This window comes from Anser cygnoides, chromosome 2 (assembly GCF_040182565.1).
Source record: "Anser cygnoides isolate HZ-2024a breed goose chromosome 2, Taihu_goose_T2T_genome, whole genome shotgun sequence".
In the NCBI taxonomy this organism is placed as follows: Eukaryota; Metazoa; Chordata; class Aves; order Anseriformes; family Anatidae; genus Anser; species Anser cygnoides.
In genome coordinates, this window is record NC_089874.1 from 119,139,581 (window position 1) to 119,160,522 (window position 20,942).

General features: G+C 39.9%; 1 protein-coding gene across 6 annotated transcripts in view; it reads left to right on the top strand.

Moving 5' to 3' along the window:
* The window catches only part of SPIDR (scaffold protein involved in DNA repair), a 203,068-nt gene that overhangs the window by 31,196 nt on the left and 150,930 nt on the right, over positions 1–20,942 (top strand). The window lies entirely within an intron of this gene.

Sequence of the window (20,942 nt, forward strand, 5' to 3'; positions counted from 1 at the left end):
TGTGTTTATTACCTTTTTATTACCGTTTTCCTTTATTAATTTGAAACATACACTGACTTTTTTTCTCTCTCCGGCATGGATTTCAACACATTTTTGTGCCCGTGCCAGGAACACTGTGTTCTGTTAAGTCATTTAGTGACGTTGAGCACTGGCCTGAAGCCAAGCTGGGTCAAGTTCATTCAAATAAGTTTCAGCGTAGGCTCTCGCTCCGAGAGCGGTGTCAGTCCTGTCTTCGCATGATAGGTGGCTCTGTTGTGTTAGTTTTCTGAAGAGCTTGGGATTTCGGGGTTTTAAGTCGTTCAGGTTTTTGAATTTTCTTTCAGGTTTGGGTAAGGATTTGAAAAAAAAAAAAAAAGCTCCACCTTTCATGAATCCGTGAGGAGAGAGAAATGAGATGGTCATGGGTTTGTAGAGCAGAACAAGGTCTGCAAGCTGTAGTGTGTGTTTAGTGCTTCCCCTTCTCTGACCACTTTTTTTTTTGACTCCTGTCCTTGCGATGATTTTCAATCAGTGTATATTTTGTCCTTAAAGCAGGAGCAACTCCTGAGATTCCAGGGACAAAATCCTGCTCGTGACAAAAATGAAATGCATGAAATGGCATGGAGTGCACGAAAACTTCATGGCTGTGCTAGGTTAATTGCTTCCCTTTCCTACAGGAGTCTGTGTCTTGTTCTTTTAGCCCTGAGTTTCAAGCTACCCTTAAAAATACGCTCCTTAAAGGAATCCCTTCTTCAGGGTGAGCTTCCCATATGCAGGATTGTCTTGTGTTGAAAAGTCAGATCGGTTTTGTCTGTCTCTTTATTCCAACTTCCCTTTCAGGGGACTGTGTTGTTGCTACTTTGCATAGTAGCATACTTTTCCTTCCTGTAACCCTACCACAAATCACACTAGATCCCCTCCCCTCCCCTTCACTTCCAGTAACTGCTCTGTGAGCAATAATTTTGGAACTACTGGCAAAATAAAAGTCTTTGACAAACTCATAAAATCCTTACAACGGGACAGTAGTTGTAATGCCAGAGACATCAGTAAGTGGTCTCTAAGACAACTGTTGACACTTAAGTATTTGATGAAAAACCCATTCTTCCATTTGCTTTGGGGATTTTTTTTAAATTTTAATAAAGAATGAGAACTCGGGGAAGATTTGATGTCCCTAGAGAGAGGGGACTAATTTTAAAGAGAACGGAGAAGCAAATTTACAGGTCATAATTTAGGTACGTTTTGACCATCTCTCACTTGCACAGATTAGCCATTTTATTTTATTCTTTAGCCGTGCATCAAGTTTCTGTGTCTTGGCTCAATTGATATTTGGCTTTTAAGGGAGAGAAACATAGTAGTGTCAGGTTCCCATGATTCAACACCCACTCTTAAGTTACCTGTTGGTGCTTGCTGGCTTATCTTCTCTGTGTGGGAGAGTGGAGGATGATCAGATTGGTGTTCATCACTAGGTGTCACTCACTTGCAATTACTTAAAGTATGTTTCAGGGCAAAAATTAAAAGAAAAAAGTTCTTGATTCCTACCTCACCCAGATTGGGTGTGTGTGGGGGAAGGAAATGGTGTGAAATGTGAGGAAAATAACTTCCCATCCTTCTTTCCCATAAAGCTATTTTGTTTTGTAATTTTATTGCTTTATAGTATATCTTGATCTACATTTTTGTTATTCATATATAGTTCTACTGATGCAAGAAAAATATACAAGAAAATTTTATCATTGATATTTTCATCCCCGATATCAGCTGTGGAAGATCTTAAAGAATAGTAGGTAGCACTGTAAAAGATTTGGAAATCTGGATCAGGGAGGTGCGGTGATGGCACTGCTGGATCACTCGAAAGAATGCTTAGGAAAAAAAAAATGTGGATGACAGAACTCCATAAAATTGTTCTTGGGACCTGACCACTGAGCTATGTTGGGCAAAAGATGGTGATTAAAAATCTGTGCAAGTATAAAGATGACTTATACTTCTGTTATCTAGCAAATTATGTGGAATGTGGTGCATCTGTTGGGTCTTGGTCAGCAGCCTCCCTTGTCAGGCGGTAAGTATGGGGAGTGTGTGTTCAGTTGCTGAACTAAAAATGTTTCAAAATTCTAACATCAATGCTTACCAAAAAAAAAAGGAGGTGGAAGTGGGAAGGTTAAGCAGTAAAAAAAAATCAGTAGATTTGTTCAGTTGTTGAATGCACACCAAATGCTCCAAATATTTTATTTCAGAAGGAGAGTTTCCAGAGAGTAAAAGTATCAGTGTGGATAACTGGAAACTTCATTGGCAAGGATGGTGATTTTTCTTCTCTTGTGCTTCCCACCCTTTCCCTTGCTTGTTCCCCTGAAACACGACGTCTTTTGTCCAACCCAATTCTCTCGTTCAGTTTGGGGGTTGGGACTACTATGGATCAGGACATTGTGTGGACCCTGCCTCACCTTTCAGGTTTGAGCGAGCTGGGTCTGTGCCATGTCTGCATTTGTCTTGTCAGGAAACTGAATCTCCTGGAGGGTCTCCAGGCAGCGCTCACTGAGGAAAGTCTCTGAATTACTTGGGTGATGTTAAAATTAGACTTTAAGTGTCAATAAAAAAAAAAAAGGCAAAAGATTGAAGTTTCAATTGTTTTCTCCCACTCTCCTGTGTAGCCAGAAGTGTTAGTTCAAAAGCTATAGTTACACACACAAATCATCTTCCTCATCTTTTCTTATGTGTCAATAGTAGTGGCTATTTGAAGTCAACTACATTTCTATGAAAGGTGACCTAAGCCAAGGAGATCCTTCCTGGATGAAAATAATTATTCTTGTGGACCTGGAGTGATGATTTGGTAAAGGTAACAGTAATGGAGCAAATCTATGGCAGAGCTGAGAATACAGCGAGAAGATTTCCAGATCTTTGTTTGTCCAGAATAAGATTCTTAGAGCCAGCCTACTCTTCTATGCAAAAATATTTGTGGGCATCCATAGAACAAAGTTACGTGCTAGCAATACGAACAAGTAAACACTTTAAGACCTGTGTCAAACCCCATGTTTGCAGTGTCTTAGCTCATATTTAGGCCTTAAAAACAGCATGAATTTCTTGTGACAGCTGGGAAGAAAACACAGCCTCCACTGATACCTGTACAGATATGACAGAACTCTTAATCATAAGATTTAGTTTCCCTTTGCGAAGATTATAGGTTAAAAGATTCATCTCCTTGTTCTATCTTGGATTACTAAGTGTTTGTGGCTGTGTGTCACTGTATTTATCTAGTCCGCATGTTGTATTTGAATTTAACTGAGAGTGTGTTTGGATGAATAAAGTAGCATAATTCCCTTCCCTTCCCCTGAAGGAGAGGTGGGTTTCTTTAAAGTATGGAGGCTATTATGACTAACTATATAATTACACCTTTAATCAGAGTAAAGTATTTTAGATACACTGTAGCCCCATTTGGCCCCTCAGTGTTGAACTGGAGAACATCTGAAGATGCATAGTATGGCCTGTAGTCATCATCGTCACTTTTAGTCACTCAGCATATTAAAGCCACCGTGCAGGAGTACGCATGGCTGTGTGTTTTACTTTTGGGGTGGTGGGGAAGGGAGGGAAGGAAGATGTTACTGTAAATACCTTTTTCTGCCTCTAAATCTGTAAGGACACTATCGTTCTCGTTTTACTGTGTTTGAACATCGTTTTGCTGACATTCAGTGGATTTTCTCTGCCATTATCTTGTGTTTGGAGGTAGATGTGATTCTGAATATGTGGGGTGAAACTTTTTGAACATGTGGGCTGCACAAGCTTTTGAGAGGTTGATGGGTGTGGAAAGCAAATAGCTCAATACCGAGTTCAGAGGCATGGCCTCTAGAAATCCTTTCCTTTCCTTTAAACAGTGCACTTGGTTGGTTTTGCCCTCACAGCCCCTCAAAAACACAGCTCAGCTACGATCTGTCCCATTTTAAGCAAGCTAATTGCAGTTCTCTAATTTCTGATATATTGGGATTCATCCTCAGAAGAAAAAATGTGCCACAACTAACATTGCTTTTGTAACTTAAAACTTTCCCCCAACCTGTCCCATGTTATTACTGACACTTTTAAAAAGCCTAGCAAGTGCTGTTTCTTGCAGACTTCAGCTATGCTAGCAGCTATCTTAAAAGTAAATCTTTTTGCTCTAGCCTGAAATACGGTAACTTCCGACATTTGCTTCTGTTCTGTTTTGGTTTTGCCTGATATGTTTCTTTTTCTTCTTTTTCTTGTGCAAAGAAGATGAAAAGAGGAGGAAAGGAAGAGACAGATACCAAATAGTGAAGATGAAGGGACAACATCAGAATGTCAGTTCTGTCAAATAGAGGTAGATGTGTGGATTTCACAAGGTAGCACACTTAAAGATGACAGCTAAAAAGAACTAATCTACAGTAGTTTTAGACTAAAAGGTGAAGTGCAGTTGGGAGAATTGAAAACAGCTGAGAATGTTAGTCTAGGTGGTTAGAAAGACCTTAAGGTTGTGTCATGGCAGGTGATCTCGTGCTGAAAATCCCAGAATTCAGAAGTCAGCAAATCTGTGGGTCCAAGACATGTGCACGACAGAGTTTTCAGGCTTAATTATGCATTGTCTATTTTACTCTATCAGGAGCAAAAAATTTTGAGGATCATTTTTGTGAAGCAATCATGACCAGGCTAGAGATTGTTGCCTGTCACTGCATGTTTTCTCACAATTTACCAGGTACACAAACATTGCATGGGGATGTTGGTACAGCATTAAGATAAGGGCAGTAAATTAAAACAAACATAATAAATGGGAAAGCCTTTGTAAAAATGTGCAGACAACTGCATTCAGCACAACTGTTGATGGCTTGGCCTTGAGTTCAGCTGGTGGAGCTGCTGCTGCCTGACTGCCAAGATAGTCCACGTGATGTAATCGCGCCAAGCCTGCACTATCACGGTATCACAGCAAAAGCTGTGTCTGAACTGTGTGCATTTGTACATGCATTCAGGTGCAGTAGTAACAAGGTAGTTGGAGAGGATTTTCCTTTTGGCATCCCTGTCCATGGCAGGGGGGTTGGAACTAGGTGATCTGTAGGGTTCTTTCCAACCCGAGCCTATCTATAATTTACGGTATGTTCGTGGTTACAGCTGAACACAGCTTGTGGAACTGCTTGGAGTGGGTGTTTTGGGGCATTAAAGGCAAAGTAAGTCTCTGCTGCTGGCCAGGTACTGGTGAAGATGGTCTTTAGTTGGTAGCTTTTCTATCTAACTTGTATTAATTGACCCTACATGCACATGCCTCTTCCCCAGTTGCAAAAGAACATTTTCTGTTAAGATACGAGAACGGCTGTATAGGATAGACTGAATCTTTGTCTAGTCCACTGCCCTTCCTGTGCCAGCCGCTCACAATTTGGACACTGGATATAAATGTACGTCGAGCTACATGGATCGATTGGCCAAATCATATTACAGTTGCTTTGCTGCTGGCTGAATGTGGATTAAGATAATTCCTGATCTTCAGACAAGACTAGATACTTCAATGCTAGTAAGTTGTGGCTGATAGGAAAAACTTCAACAAAATATAGCAAGTGTTCTGATTTTAAACACACCTGTTATGTATTCCGTGATAACTGAGTAGGTGCATAATGTAAATCTTTTGTACTGGACCAGTTTTAAGTTGTGTGCATCTAGCCTATCCCATTGGTAAATAGGTCTGAATGCGACAATTTGTAGGATACCTGTTATGTCCTTTCAGAAACATGGAACTTGATGAGAGATCTTTTTTTTGGTTGATTTTTTTTTTGCTTAGTTGGAGACATATTCTTAACATCACCCTAAATTCAGCTTGTTTATGTGGTCACATGCAGTTTCTTCACGTAGCCTTCACAAACGCTTCCTGAAGCTTTTGGAGCAGTTAGTTAATTCTAGCTCTCCATCTTCCTCTTTGACTGAAATTTGCAATTTCCTTTAGAGAAACAACTTCCTATTGAGTACTAACTTATCTGACCACTTTGATGTATTTGAAACTTTCTGAAGTCCTGAATGCATTGCAAAATCCAGCGCTGCCTTCACAGCTTGCGTTTCTGCACCGCCTGAGCTAAGGAAGTATAGAAGCGGATAGGGACTTGTCTAACGAACAAATGAAAATGCAATTACATTGTACTTGGTCATGCTGTGTCATTGTAAAATTCCAAGCTGTAGCAATGTAAGTCTGGTTAGGCAGCTAGAGGGGACTGAATTATAGCATATTTGCTATGATCAGCGTTGACCTTGGGAGATTTGCCTTTTGGGAGCTGTGTGGATTTCCAAAAAATGCTGCAGCATATTTGGAGCCAGACACACAAATGGGCTGATTTCTCTGGTGTGGCTGATCGTCGTGCCAGGATTACAGGAATCCAAGTCCTGGCCTGCAGAATAGCCATTAAACTTAGATTTAGATTCCTACGTCCTGTATACAATGAACAGGAGAGCTTAAGTGCTAAATACCAGGATTCACAGCTACTGTCTCCTGACCAAGGAACACTTAAGCTCCCTGGTGTTCCTGCATTTTATCTAATGCTTGGCTGATGAGGAGCAGGGACTGTAATACAGGCTTGGCAGTTCTCTCCTACCTTCCCAAGTGAATGTAGTTTTGTAATAGCGCACGTCTGTGCTCTTTAGGACCCTGTGAATCTTGCCATCCCCCCAGTGGTCCAGCTTTCAAGGGAGAGCTAGGAATGAGGTCCTAATTGCTTTGTTTGACAGGTTTGGTGCTTTCCTGAAAAGGGGGGATTTAAACTCTTAAGCTAAAGATCGCCTTGCTCTAATTTGGGTTCCTTGCTGCTTAGGCTGAAACATCTGCGTTGTTGCAGAAGAAAGGTGTGCTTACAGTTAAGGATGGGCTTTTCAGCTCAAGCAGTGCATAGCGTGCTGGCAGCTGAGATCTCTGCAGAGCATAAGCACACACCTACTGAATGAAGCCCCTTAGCAGACATGCAGAAGTACCAACTCTGTACTCACAGGCTCACATGTGGCATAAACCGAGAAGCTGGCAGAGTTGTGTTGCAGCTGGGTATGGGCAGAAGCAGTGCTTGAAGGAGCTCCTGAAATAGCTGACACTGAAAATGCTGGGTTCATCAGGAGGCTTTGTGGACAGGAGTGGACGATGTGATTGAACTCTTGGACTTTGTTTAAATGCTGTCGAGGTGCCTTTTGGAGTCTGGGTCTTCAGCTTTTATAGCTGAAGATAAGCTTACGTATTCGTATGCATAGAGCACTTTGGATAATTTTCTTCTGTGGTCTCCCTGAAGCTATCAAAATGATCCATAGTCTCCTATTTTGAAGATTCAAACTATTAAATGAGAACTTTTGGAAGTCTTTTGAATGTCTGCAAATTCAAATCTAAATACTTTGCAGTTTTGCTTTCCTTGCCTCTGGACACCAAGCATGAGCGGTACTCAGCACTTCCAAATGGGACTTGGTGTCTAGCACTGGTGAAAAATAAGCTTGAGAACCAAGTTTGCCAGATGCAGCTGAGAGTCACATGTGAAAATTTTGTCCTAAACGCTGTACCCTGAAACCACAGGAGCTGATGTTAGATCCAGTTTTAAATATCAGGCTTTCTGACTCAATCCTCTGCTAACGCTACTAGGCAGCATTTTATTGTGAAGGCTTCCACGTTCAGGCAGTAGTACGGAAACCTCATGTGCATTTTAAAGTATATTCTTGGGTTCTTATTACAGCTATGGTTTCCTCTTCTATATCTGAACCAGGGAATTCCCCAAGTTTCTCTTAAGAGTACTTTTTCTAAGTATGCTCAAAAGTCTCCTTCCCTTGAAATCACTTGGGTAGATTTTATTTTATTAGTCACAAGCAAACTCTTCTGGCGGTGGTCACCATCTACAGCAAATAGTCGTCTTCTGCTTGTACTGAAGTGGTCTTATATATCGACATACTGCCTTGGATATCTTCTGTGCTTCTTTCTGCCGGGGTTGGAGGTTATTTTCTTTCAGTATTCTGATATAAATTGAGGTCTTCTACACATCTCTAAAATGATGTGCCAAATCACAAGAAAATTTAAAACGAGCAGTAGTTTAAATGAAAAAATTAGTAGCCAGAATAAAGGCCTTGCAACCCTGTGGAATAAAAGTATTAAATCTACCTATGAATATGTGCTGCCAATATCCTAAATGTCTGAGGGCAAGTAGAGCATGAGGTGGTGATTGACAAAACTGTCTTCAGAATTGTGTTTATAACTGGAAATGTTGATAGGAAACAGGTTTAGGGAGCGGGAGTGTGTGAAGGAGGAATGGTAAAGGGGGGAAAGAGCTGATGAATCCAATATGTTTACTTGGAAAGCTCACGAGCTCTCCAAGGACATCAGGTCCTCTGTGTCACCACTACAGAAGCGTGTGTTCCCCCCTGGCAGTAGCACAGGCCAGGTTGGCACGTAGAGGAAAAGCTCCAGTTTGTGTTCTGTCCATAGAGAGTCTGTGTTCGTGCACCCAGTCTTCACAGTCCTGGCCACGATCAGTGGTAACGTTAGAGTATCCATCAACCCATGCACTTAAATCCAGCGGTGTTGCTTTCATAGAAGACTTGGTTTATAATGCACCTTCTGAATCCTCACCCTGCATTGTGCTATGTATGTGGCTGTCAAGTGAAATAGAGGGACTTTGATGGTCTGCTTTTGTTTTTTTTTATGTTGCCGTGTTTTTTTCTTTTTCCTGGACTTCCATACTTGCTCTTCAGGACTAAGGCATTGTTTCAGTGTCCTCAAAGCCCTAGTTTATCCCTTTTAATTACAGGAGCTCTTGGGATACTGTCCTAAAGTTTTGAGGGTTTGAGTATAGGAAAGCATTACTGCTTTTGCTCCTTACTCTTGTATGGTATGTCTCTGTAATTCTTTAAATGTAAAGTTAGCCGTCCTGCAGGTGCGTGATGCAGTGTGTGTGTAGAACAGTGTGCGAGGAGTGGTGCGGAAGCCTGTTTTGGGGCAAGGAGGAACAGAAGTGTAGGTGTATGCATCTGCTTTGTGTGCTGTTCTTCTTTCTCTGTTCAGTAAGATTTATGTTGAAATATTACAGTCTTATACAGAAGTTAGCACAAATAACTGCGGCTTCTATTCTGCAAAGAGCAGAGCAAGTTCCACAAACCCTTTACAGGCAGAGTTCTTATAGTTTACCCAGAACAAGGTTGACATTAGGTATATATTAGACAGACGCACCTGAAACTGGGGAGAAAAGTGTGCAATGTTCCTTAAAGGGAAATGACAGGTCTGTTTATATTTAATCAAATAACTTTAAAATGCTTATCCTTGGGATGTAGTGGGGTGTGTGTATGTACATGTGCCTTTTTTCATTGTGGCATTTGAGAGCGTAAGTGACTTCTCAAGTTGAATTTTCAATTTCTTGAGCACTTCCTCCTTACGAGCTGGTTGTCTCATCAGGTAGTCTAAACATAGTTGTAAATTTTTGCTGTTTTGCAGAAGGGTAGGCTTTGCGTTCCAGGAATAATAATACTTACATCTGGCTGTAGTGATGTGAATTTTCAGGACTCTTGTTAGCAGTAAAGTGGAAGAAGAAGAGGAAAAAAATCACTTGTTTGATGGTACTCTTGCAAATGGGCACAGTCAAATTTTGATCTAGAAGCTCAGCTCCCCTTCACTCCTAAGTGATTAGTGCATAGCAGAATGTTTGCTTTTGGCAGTTTGGGGGGAAAATGCATTTAAAGTGTCTAAGATTTCCAAGTTTAAATTTGGCTGTAGTAGATGTCAATAAACATGTCAGAAGGATTTTTATCCTGAAGTCTTGGTATGTGTTATAGTTACGTTAATGCTCTGAATTGCAGTAGCTACAATGGAAATCTTAACTCAGCGTTTTGGAAACCAAGGGCTTAAATGATGCGCTTGTGGGTGTATTTTAACATTATTTTGACAGAGAAGTTTAAAACTAAGAAATAATCTTTTCTACAAAGAAATTCAAATTCTTGTCTGAATCTTGAAGTTACGTTCTTCTTTGTCTGGACAAAATCATCGTGCACCATTACATGACACAGCTATGGTGGCTTGAATTCTGCATTTTCTGAGCAGACGCATTTTTTTTGCTTTAATAACATTTATAATTAACATTTAATTTTAATGAACTAATAACTCTAGAGAAAACACTACCTGATACCTACTTCTCTGCTAGTGTCTAAAAACTTGCTTTAGCTTTGAGAAGCAAAAAAGCTTTTCCTTATTTGAGAAGAGTGATAGTATATTGACAGGTCTGTGCTCTGAACAGGTCTGTGTGAGTTGCTGTTTAAATTGTTAAACTAGGAATACAGATAAAAAAGTTTGGTTTTTAAGAAGTAGAAAGCACAGTCCTGCTCCACCACAGTTTTGCCCTATGTTGTACCCTGAAAAGTGACCCTTGAAGTGTTTGAAAGTCTTTGGATTTCGATTTTAAAGGACTGGTTTTATTTGTTATTTATTTTTAAAATGTAACAACTCTGCACTGTTTTACCCGCTTGCCTGACCAAAATGAAGTTACTGTAGTTGTGAACTGGGGAAGGGAGATCATCCAGACTGCAGTTTAGGACAGTACACGCACAAAAATATGTTCAGTGATTTGGAGTGAGGAATAGGAAATATTGCACTGGTTTTGGGTAGTTATGATAGACTTTGGGGACCATTTGTTGCTACTGAAGTAATAGGGGTGCACGATACGTTGCTGTCTAGCTGCTAAGTGATGGCATTTCCAATGAATATATTTGCCAAGAAGACAAGCACTAAATTGATACAGTGGATGCCAACACTTGCGCTCCTTCATTTAGGAAGTAAAGCTGTGCTCCCTAAACTTGTGCAGCCAGACACGCAGAGCTGCTCTGTGCGCTTTATTCAGTGCTGTGTCTGATGCTTTCTCAGCTCGTTTTTCCCTCATCCCTCTCCCCCGCCACCAACTTCTTGCTAGTGAGCACAGCTCTGGGAGCAAACCCACTGCTGTTGGTGTTCTAGAGTTAACTACTGTTCATTGACATATTTTTCTTCAATTTACTTGTAGAACCACCTTTGGGTGGGGGTTGGTGGCCACAAACAGAACATTTCAGGAAATTGCAACTTGCACAGTATTTTTAGTTCCTTCGTACAGAGCATGTAAGTTTTGATTGGGATTTTAATAGTTCACTCAAAAGTTTAAGAAAAAATGGTTTATGACACTTTAAAGTCCTGCTAGCTGCAGAATTCAGCGTGAAGGACAAATATCGCATGAGTGATTTCTCTTTGGGAAGAGGAAAACAGGCAGCGAATAGTGTCTTGAAGGACACAGACTTTATTCTTGAATGGTCTGCCTAGAAGCTGAAGTGACGTGTATTATTTCAGCGTTATCTTGTCAGCTTTAAGCTTCTCTTACATTTAAAAACCAAACCAGACAAACCTTGGAGTCTTGCAGAGGTTGCATTTTCCACATGTAAATACACATTGATATGTGCTAGCCTAATAGAAAAGAAAATGATAGTTCTACGTGATTTTTCCCCCTTCCTGAAGTAAACAAAGCAGTGCTTTAAGAATGGCAGTGAGGCTGAGCCATCGCAATCTCTCGATCTGGTTTGAGATAGTAGAATCATCAAGCCAAAAGATACTGGTGACTGCTATGGAAACCAACCAGTCAACTATTACTCTTTGGAGTGTGCTGAAGTGTGCAGACATGCACTGAGGCTCTTTTTTCTCCTTTCCTTTAATTGAGAAGCATTATCATAATTCCTCGTAGTCTTTCCACTTGATGCAAGCTTTAGAATCCTTATAAGGAATTACGTGGTACAAATTGCTGGGGTTTGTATTTCAAGGCTCTTTTCTTTGCAATTTGTGCATGCCAGTTGCTAGCCAGTTCTTAGAGACTTGCAGGCAACTCGGGTTTTAATTGTTTAAGGACGAAGTTTAGATTACTGCCTTGTTATGATATTTCAAGTGTTTTACTAGGTGCATTTATCTGATGTGCTTGCTTACAAATAAAAGTTTTAAGTATCTGTGATTGTCTCCATGTGTCTTGTAATGTGTTATACACATACTACGGCAATCATGTCACTAATACATATGCGATGTAACACATTACAACACACAGTTGTGCTATTCTAATTTAGATCTCAGTTGTTTTAACTGGTCTGTAGTTTGAAATCTTTGGAAGTACTGTGTTCGTATTTGTGCAATTGGTCCAACTAAATGTTAAACTTCAGACAGTATTGCAGCAGTTAGTGCCTCTGACTCTTTTGATACCATCTATATTTACAACCACACTGTTACAGTTTTTAGTTATGGTGCTTGACCCAATTGATGGTTAACTTCTTTTCTTGCTGCTCCTCCAAAGATTAAGCATATGATCTAAAAGAATAGCTGTAAGCTTAGTGCTGGATTCCTTTTTCTTTGTTTTTCCTCCAGACAATCAGTTTCAACAGTGAACGTGTAACGTATTCTTTTAGCTAGTTTTTTTGTTTGGGGGTTCTTTGCTTTCCTTGGAAAAAAAAAATTAAGCAGGTCTTTTGTTTTTTCAGTCTGTATGCATATTTACATTGTCATCGTTACAAACCAGGTTAGATGAAGGTGGTGCTTTTGTATGCGTACAGGTAATGTTATTGCTAACACAGCCTTTCACACATGGTAAGACATTTCTTGCCCTGAAACGTTGGCTGTTTAAAACAGTTTTGACAGGGAAAAAATGTAGAACAACGTTCCAGAAAAGGTAGGCTGTGGAAGAACTTCTGGAGAGGAAGGGCTGGAAGAAGTTAGAAATAAAGAAGGAGGAAGAAACTATTTTAGGCTTTGGAGGTAGTACCACAGGCACTGTGAAGCAGTAAATGGTGCAAAGGGGAGCACAGTCAAGTGAGAAGAATGTGGAGTGGGTGGGAGTAGAAGAAAATGAACGTAACGCGCTGCCCTGCAGCCCAGTGCCTCTTGAGCTGCCGGTGCTGCAGCTGTGAGTACCGGCACTGCTGCAGCTGAATTTCAGGACATGTATAACATACCTCTGTGGAAACTCAAGTGCTGAGCAGTATTGCAGAAATGATGCTTGTATTGCAATTGTATGTTATACAACACCATATCAGTTGTGCTTCCTCTTTCTCTCGTTTTCTTTTTTTCTACTTTTTTGATGAGCACTTTCCTAAGGGGTTTCACAGGAAACTGGAGGCAGATGAAGCAAAGATGAGAGGCCTGTGTGCATACTTTGTACTTCATTAAATACCTATGTGCAATCTCTTACAGTTAGTTCTCATGGAATTGCTTCCTTTCATCTCACAAGTAAGGTATTTGCATGCATCACCAACTTTTTGAATAAGAATACTTAATATTAAAGATGGGTTTAAAGTCATTGCCCATTCCCTTTTAGGTCTAAGCAGTCACATTTTTGTGAGGGGTGTTTTCTCACAATAATGAAGAAAAGATGCATCTCATAAAAAGAGAGTGGGGGAAAAAAAAAGCTTGAAGGGTTATTATTCATAACTGTATAAGCTAAGGATATAAGAGAGAGAAATAACATTGTAAGGAAAGGTTTAATTTATTTAGCTTATTTGGTCTATTTGGACCAAATTTGGTCTATTTGAAAAACCTGACAAATGTTTAGGACTGGGACCTACAGAAGGGTTTACAGCTGAAAGCTTGTTTCCCCCCACAATTATATCTGTTTGTCTAGTAGAAGGCATTAACTCTCATTGTAAGTGTTTGTTCTCTCTTTAGACTGGGTCAAAACAAAAAAGCTTCTTGAAGATGGAGCTGCAATTCCTCCCTTAACAGTTTGCACTGAATCCTGCAGGTGCTTAGTCTAGTTGTTTTAGGATTTATCTCATAAATAATAATTTGGCTTTTAATCATACCTTTTAGTTGACTCCTTCTTACATCCAAGCTTTAACCTAGATGATTACCATAGCATCACCTTAAATAGAGACAATGTAGCTGAGGTTTCAGGGCCTGAATCCACCAACTTTAATAAATGAAACTAAGTGAATAACTATAAACAAGAATGTGAAAGTAGGTTATCACACCATGCGATAACATCTGTTCCTTGGAAACATGAAAGTACCTATTTCTGTGTCAAGAACTAAACCCTGTTTAAGTGGTATTATAATTGATTAAAATTTTCTTTTGTGTCCAAACTTCAGCGCATGAAGTTATGCTGAGGCTTCTGTGTGAAATGATGTAATTATCTGCATGTCCTATCAGTCAGGTATTTATATTTGAAAACCTGGGTCTCTATCATCTGGAGGATCCTTATCAAGATGAGAGCTCAACTGCGTGGGATAATACACAGTTGCATATGAAGAGACCTGGTTCTGTCCCTGAGTAGTTTGCAAGAAGCAACACGTGAAGTCGCGTCCCCCCTACCACCACCACCTTTTTTTTTTTTAAAGGAAGGAATGAGAGCAAGGGTTACAGCAATTCAGTTGCATTTAATGTTGGCTGACAATATGTGTAAAGTGGTCCAAATTGGCTTTAACAGCTAGTCATTTTCACTAGGAGAAACTGAATATCATCTTGTATGATGGGAAAATGATTAGACAAAGCAGCAAAAGCACTTGAAGGCTGTTTATATGGAGATTTTTCAGCATTATTGGCCCGATTAGAAGTTGACTGTTACTCAAATCACAGGCTGATGGCGAGATCAGTGGTAATGTAGAAAATTAGGAAGTGATAGATGGATTTTTTCAATGCTAAAGCCTAATTAAATTACTAAAATGATGCTTTTAAGAGGTGCAGTTGCAGCACAAACTGCGTGGATGCCAAGATTGCAGCAGGGTTTTCCTTACACTCAGTAAAGTACAAATCTCTATCCCTTAACTGTGGTTGTGTAAGGTGCTGCTTCCTGGCCATTTTGTACCTTAGTAGCTCACTATGCCCCGTTACTCTTCCCTGCTCCTGTGCCCAGCAGACAGGAGTTTTGTTCCGTCTTATATTCGGAATCACCATTTAATTCTACATCTAAAGATTACACGTGGAAACAAATGCAGTGCTTCTTGTTTTACTTACTTGCTTTGTATAAAAATGTATTTGGGTTGAGAAGGCAGCCTCACCTGTTTCGGTTGGATGATCCATGCCTCAGAACAACCTGTTCTGGGAGAGGCAGGCTGGAACAGCTTGTGGATGCATCTCCAGGGGCACAGCCTGCTAAACCTGTTTGCCTTGTAAAAGCTGAGGTTTCTGCGCAGGATTAAAAGTTATGGCTTCACTTTCTTCTTCCTTGCCTTTTTTTTTTTTACCTGCCTAAAAAAAGAAGTTGTTAAAATGCCATCTTTTCATTAGGGCTATAAAAACCCTGCTTGGCTTTTTTTTTTTTTGCTATGATTTAAATAATGTCCCTCCTGAGGCTATTCTTCCAAAGATAAGGTATTCATGTTATTTTATTTTTTGTGTGTAAAATCATATTCTATTTTTTGTCATTATTATTAGTTTCTGAAACTATTAGTGCTGCATGTAGGGTACTGCCTGCTAATCCTACAGGCTTGTGTGAGAGAGCTCAAATCAGACAAGAACATGCATCTCCCTTAAAAAAAAAAAAACTAACATACTGTGTGTAATCCAAATTATCACCTTATTTTCCAATTCAAGGCAGTATGATCCACCCAAGATATCGGAGCTGTTGAATGATGATACAGGTTATTTATTTTTTCAGTGTTACTTCATTTGAGTTAGAAGACATTTGAGATAGAAGACACCAGTTTGTTGGTTTAGGTACTGTGCTTCAGCTTCTTAGTGTTTTGAAGAGTGTCAGGCTGAGTTACTCCATCAGCATTGCCCTCCATGCTTTTTTGTGGTTTCAGAAATCCTGCAGGAAGCTCATTAGGCACTGGTGGTGCCTGATGGATAATAACTGATGGACTCAGCAGCAGGCATTTCATCCCACTAATTTCTGTATCAAAGACCTCTTGACTCTTTCAGTTCATGAAAGTGTCTCGGAAACGGTCCTATTTGCTCTTCGCTTGATAACAGATATCAGTGTTTCTGCTTTGGATTGAATCACGTGCGTACTTGGGGTAACCTTTTGAGACAGTAGCTTGTGCAGCTGTAATTTTGGACCGAGCTTGCAGAATAAGTGGGGTCAGACATGGGTAATACTTCCCCATGAGCTCTTCCAAAGGGAAGCCCAGCAGTGTTAGCAGTGGTGCTCAAGATTTAGTAGCTGGCCTCCTTCCTCTAGAGATAATCATGAATCAATTTCCTTTGTGATAAGAAGCACTGGGCTGCTGGCTGTAATGAATCCTTTTTAATTAGTCATAGAGGAGAAGTCCTAAGTGCTTGTTTAAAGGCCTCAAAACACCATTAAGGCGAGATGAGGGTGCAGTCCGTGACCAAATTCTGCTTTGAATAATTACAGCGTTGCTGCCTACACTTCTCCTCCATATTCCAGTAGATACAGCATTCTTCTGTGCTGCTTGGCAGAAATGATCTTCTGTGTGCTCATACCGACGGCATTCCAGCCTAGGGGTGGTGGCATGTGGGAGATAGCAGAAACTCATTCCCATGTCCGTGTGAAGGGAGATCCCGCTGGGGCTGAGCAGCGGTGGCTGCGGAGGGCGGCACCCGAGGCCTCTCTCGCGGGGACGCCCCCGAGCGGAGCGGTGTGCTCGGGGTGCTTGGTGTGGGCCCTACTGGTGCTCCTCCTGTCATGGCGGCCACGAAATGCCAGCACGCGGGGAGCAGGCCAAGCCGTCTCCTGGGGTGCTGGACCAACGCCGCTTCGAAATATTTAGGACAGATCAGATGGTGCGAGCGCGTGTGCTGCGGAGGAATGCTGTGCGCAGCTGAACAACTAGGCATTATCTGAGATCCACTTTAAATACATGCTGCCTCTGTAATAACACTGTGTGGTTGTTCCGGATACTAAACTTCAGTTAATCTGCTGCGTCGGTTTGGGCTTGTAGGTCCAAAAATATCTTATTAGTGATTTATGTCTCTCATTGTTGTTCTTTTTTGTAATACAGCTATCTCTGCCCACGCACTGCTACCTAATCTGGTGTGTTTTTTGTGCTGTTCCTGTGGTTCTTCTGTGAGAAGAAAGCTTGGGGTCACCCACCCACAGAGTGGCACACACCTAGCTTTACTCGTGAAAGTTCAGCTGCTTGTACGAAGGTACATCTGAATTTTCTCTCTGTAGAATAAAAGTCACTAGCTTACCAAAACCCAAATTGTTCCTCAAGATAGGAAAATATTTGGCTTAGACTTCAATGCTTCAGTTAAAGCTTCAGAAAACATAAAGCTGTAGGGAGGATGGTAGGCTTTAAATCCTATATATCTTTATTTATCTTTATAGAGGTGAATAATATCCTCTACTACCTGTGTGCACAATGCTTGAATTAATTTTGTGTTGATTAATTAAAAGAAGGGGAAACTTCATTTCTTTTACCTTTATCCTACTCCCTCTAAACCTGCAAGGCAGCTTCTGGTGGAGTTGGCTTCAAGCATTCATTAGCATAGCCTGGGCCTTTGACACACTGCACTGGTGATTTATGCTTGTGAATATTCATTGTAGCAAATTCAGTGGCTTTTCTGCTCGCTTTGTTTCTTGGGGAGTACTGTGCAAGATAGAAAATCTCCTTGCAGCCCCTAACTATTACCTCCCTTCAGCTGAAGTTCTCTGCATTTGAATCCCTTTGTATGCCTGTGAGCAAAGAAAACGTTTAGTTCAAATGTAGCATTGCTTATCAAAAAGGAAAATGACAGAGACATGAGAGGTGGTAGGATAGTCACACAATGTCACCGTGCGTGTTTGTTAATATCAGCCAGCTTCCACCCATCTTGTGAGCTGTTGTGAGAAGGCAGTTAAGAGAAATGCAGATTAATCTTGCAAAGAATAAGGGAATCGGGGAGGAGAAAAAGTCCATGAGAGAGCAAACAGGAAATGATAGAAAATGCTTCTGAAGTTAGAAGTAAAGATACGTGAAAGGACAAATAGGAAAGGGAATGCAACAAGACTAATTTTCCTCTTTAAGTACAGTGATCAATGTTGGAAACTCTCAAATACTATTTCCATTTTTGACAAAGCTTTGCTTTGTGACCCTGAGAAAGCCTGGCTCCTGAAGTGTGCCATCTGAGAAACCATATTCTTCTGTTTGAGCTAAGATGCAGTAAGATAATAGGAGGGAAGAAATTTATTATTTTTAGGGAGGGAAGTGACAGAGTGAGTGAGTTCCGTTTTGCAAAAGTTACTTAAGTGTCCATACAATTTGACAGCCATTCTTTGACAATAAGAGATTCAGACAAAAAAAAAAAAGAAAAACTTTAACATGCTACAGCATGCTGAAGTGTCTTAGTTTCAGCTGATGGGCTCATTCAGAATATCATTGTGTGTTTACTGAGTGTTTTATCTGCAGTGTCTTCATACTAATTGAAAAAGATTTATGACACTTCATGATTGTGAGATGACTGAACAAGTGAAAGTGTTTAACCAATACAAAAGCATTGTGTACGTGCTGAAATTTTTCTACAGAAAATTCTCACTGAATGGTGTATCTTGAAAGGAGAACAAAAGTGGGTGAGAAACTCTCTCAACTACTCATCCTTGCTTCTAATTAAACTAGAAAACTCAAATGGAGATGTAACAATTCTCATTAATTTATTGCTATTTTAATAATAAGATGTATCAAGTGTTTTTAAGGTGATCAAATACAGTTATTTCTTGCTTCTGTCATTATTAAAGTCAACAGGTAATTTTTTTCAGATCATCTTGGGGCTAGTGCTGCAAAGTGCAGATTGTAAAAGCATTCCCAAAGAATTTGCAAGGTTTTCAAGATGAAGTAACAGCTGAAGCAAATCTCCTGAAGGTGAGGGAGGGGGTAGTTGGTTGCAGAAGTAACAGTGTGTTAGCTACTCAGTTGCCTGGGTGCAAAATGTACCCAGGCAACTGGTGGGAGGTTATCTTCATTTCACTGAAATCAGTTTTGTCATTGAATGCTTTGGGATGGGATTTTACTATTTCTTTGAGGGGTGTGTGGGTGTGCTTTTGTTTGATTTCTATTTAAATTGATCATAAATATGTGTGTATGTATATATATATATGTATACATATATGTATACACACACATTTAGCAGTCTTAACTGGTTAGTAGTGGGGGCAAATTTTGCCGTTTCTCATTCTGGTATCTATTTCTATGTTTGTACATTCCCATATGTACTGGTGAGTATTGTCAAAAACACATCATAAATGAATTCACCTTGAGAGCTATCTGTTAATGCATTTTGGTTTAAACATGCTTACCTTTAATATATTAAGGTTCTGGATGCTCAGCTGCAGTAGTCACTGACTTTTTTTTTCTTATACACAAATCTTAGTGGAAATAATGGCAATATTCTGTGCATTTATGCTAAAGTCATGTTTTTCCATTTAAAATAAAGTGCCATGGAAGAGGAGCTGTTAAACCCTTTCAAAGGAAACCATGCACAGAGCAAATCCATTTATTCTAAAAGTGAACAAAATGAGCCATGTTGTCATTTTAGTGAGAAAGCGTATGAAGTCAGCTCCTGCATTTTTTTTTTTCTACCCAGACTTTGGAAATGGAAAAGTGGTTAGCGTAAGATAAACGAGGGTGTTGTGGGGAGGTTATAATTGGAAATGAAAAGTAAATATTGGTGGACAATCTACTGCTGAGTATCTGGAGTGATGAGGTTATATGGGAGACAGCCGTGGAAAATGCCAGGATGAAGATGGTTAGATTGGGCTCAGGGGTTGGACGAAGGGAGTGAGGTGGAGAAATTGGGTTGGGGAGCTGGGGGGAGGGTAGCAGTGTGCCTTCTGCCACCATAACAAAAACCACTACATTTCAGAGTAATAAGCAGTATGGAAATGTCAACTACTTTTAATTTGACGCTAAGCAAATGATGCTCTTCAGAAACTCGTAATGATACTACTGGGGATGACGTTATTTTGAAACAAACAAACAAAAACCTCTTGAAAATTCAGCTTCGTGATATTTAGGATACTTGTAAATGATAAACAGTTTGTTCACTAGTTATCAATGGTTGTTTTAAAGTGAACCTAAGGAATTAATTTACTATTTTTTTGGCCATCTGTCTACCACCATAAATGTTGGTAGACATGCCATCTTGTGTACTGCATACTTGAAAAATCATGTTTGTAAGTTTTGAAATCATTTTCCTCTTCAGGATGTGTTTCTCATGACGGCTGAAGTTAAATAATGTACGGAATTGGAAAGTTTAGTTTTTGTTCTTTGTTTTTCTTCTCTTTTTTTATAGCTTCCTCTTTAAAAAAAAAAAAATCCAATGGACCAATTAAAAAACACACACACACACACAACAGCACTAACAAGCAAACAATCCAAAAGCAAAAACCTCAAAGTATGGTTTCCTTGGGGAAGTTAAGTCTAAACAAGCATACAGTAATAAATATTAGCAGAAGTATTAAATGATTTATTAGACAATCCTTACTTAAGAAAGCCGCTTAACTCTTACAACAGTCAGTGGGATTATAATGTGCTTGACTTTAATTACATCCCAAGGGCTTTCCTCATTTGCATTTTGCATGCATGGAGAACTTCAGGTTTGCATCCTTTTTTGGACAAACTAGATATCATAGCAATCTGAGTAAAATTAAAGCACTCCTGTAGCAAAAGAGGGCACTGAAGTGGTGTTTTAAGAATGAAACATTTGGTTACTGCTTTTGTACTATTTGAAATCTTTTATTTCTGGCTCTTTTCCAATGTGGAAGGAGTTTGTTTTCAGAGAAATGTTGTTGCCAAGGGACGAATGTTGACTGTTGTGTTTAAAACAAGAATCACAGGCTGATATGAATTACATTCTTTTAGCAATTCTTCTCTGGATAACTTTAAAAGGTCCTTCCAGTTTCCAGAATACTTAGGTCAGCTCTTAGGACACGAACACAGTGTCTCATCATTTACGTGAAGAATGTTTTAAAGAACTGGCAATAGCTTTATTCATTTTTTTTGTGTGCACAGTTGGGAAATGTTGGTTTCAGATGATTACGCTAATTAATAACATACACCATTAGCGAATGCAGTGATTTCCCTCCCTTTTGCCTTTTATCTTTTAAAGTCTT